Here is a 1,360-nt window from a genome sequence, read left to right as displayed (position 1 = left end):
AAGAAAAAAAGTTGGGGGTAGTGAGAAGAGGACCAAGCAAACAGCCATAATCAGCTTTCCCTCAGTTTTTGGTGCCTCAGGGTACTGAAGCCTCTGAAAAGGCAGGGACAGGCATGTCTCTGACCAGAATATTTGTTCTGCCAAACACCAAAGTTCAATGTCTTTTAAAAGCAAAGAGGGGTAACCGGATATGGGGTCCTTAGAGTGGGGCCTCTACTGGCACCAAGCAGAGTGCCCAAATCCTCACTTTGCTTTGTGGGCAGACAAGCTATTTGGGAGTGGGACCTACTTTAAATTAATCACATATCACTTTTTAAACAGACAATGAAAAGTGAGTTGTAAAAACTTATCAGCCAGTCACTTGTTAGGGAAGATGGCTGCCAGGCCCATTCCAACATCCTGATTGCCTCAGCAGTCCCAGGAGACTGAGGCAGCAGCACCTCCCACAGCCTTTGAGGACAAGACTTCAACACAATCCTTCTCTGATGAATCGCCTAACAACAGAGACAAGGGACTCTACTCCAACGTCACTTTCACACACAGTCCCATGGCCTGAAACACCAGTTCCAGCCCAGCTCACACAGACAGATCAGCCTCTGGGATTAGTTTGACAGTAATGGCGGGGAGCAGCTCCAGCCTCTGAACACAGCCACATCCCTTCTCTGCCTCTGGGATTTCACGGAATAACCTTGGGAAATCCACAGCCTGCCTACACAATTGACAGTGGAGAGTCAGGTGAATGGTTGCTTTCATTCTAATTGCTTTCATCTTTGCACAATGAGGTTATGAGGAAACAGAAAATTAGGTTTTTTAAGAAAAAAGTTTAAAATTTTATTAAAGGGCCTCGACCTTTTAATTTTTATTAAAGTGCATCTAAGTCTTATCCATTTGTGTTTTAAAATATAATGGGAAATTGTAGTCCATGATTAATAAACTCTATATCTTTGCCAGGGATTGCAATAGATGTGAAACAATTTCCAACTGAAAAATATGTTCATATATTTAAAAAATGTTCTGACAACTTGAACTTGAAAGTTATTCTCCTTTTTCTGAAATGATTTTCTGTCTCTCCTCTTCAAGCCAGTAGTTTCCCTGCACAGACTGGGGAAGGGTGGGTTCTCCTTCTAAGGACTCTAGTGCTGGTGCACTTTCCCCCTTTATACAGAGTATACATGTTTAATTCTGTCCTTAAGACTAATAGTAAAATTGTGTGATGGAGGGAAGAGTTTAATCTCCACATTTCTTTATAACTCCTACATAGTTCTGATCTATAGCAGCGGTTCTCAACCTGTGGGACACGACCCTTTCACAGGGGTCGCCTAAGACCATCAGAAAACACATATATAATTACATATTGTTT

Source organism: Myotis davidii, unplaced genomic scaffold (assembly GCF_000327345.1).
Source record: "Myotis davidii unplaced genomic scaffold, ASM32734v1 scaffold594, whole genome shotgun sequence".
In the NCBI taxonomy this organism is placed as follows: domain Eukaryota; kingdom Metazoa; phylum Chordata; class Mammalia; order Chiroptera; family Vespertilionidae; genus Myotis; species Myotis davidii.
Note: the sequence above shows the minus strand (reverse complement) of the source record.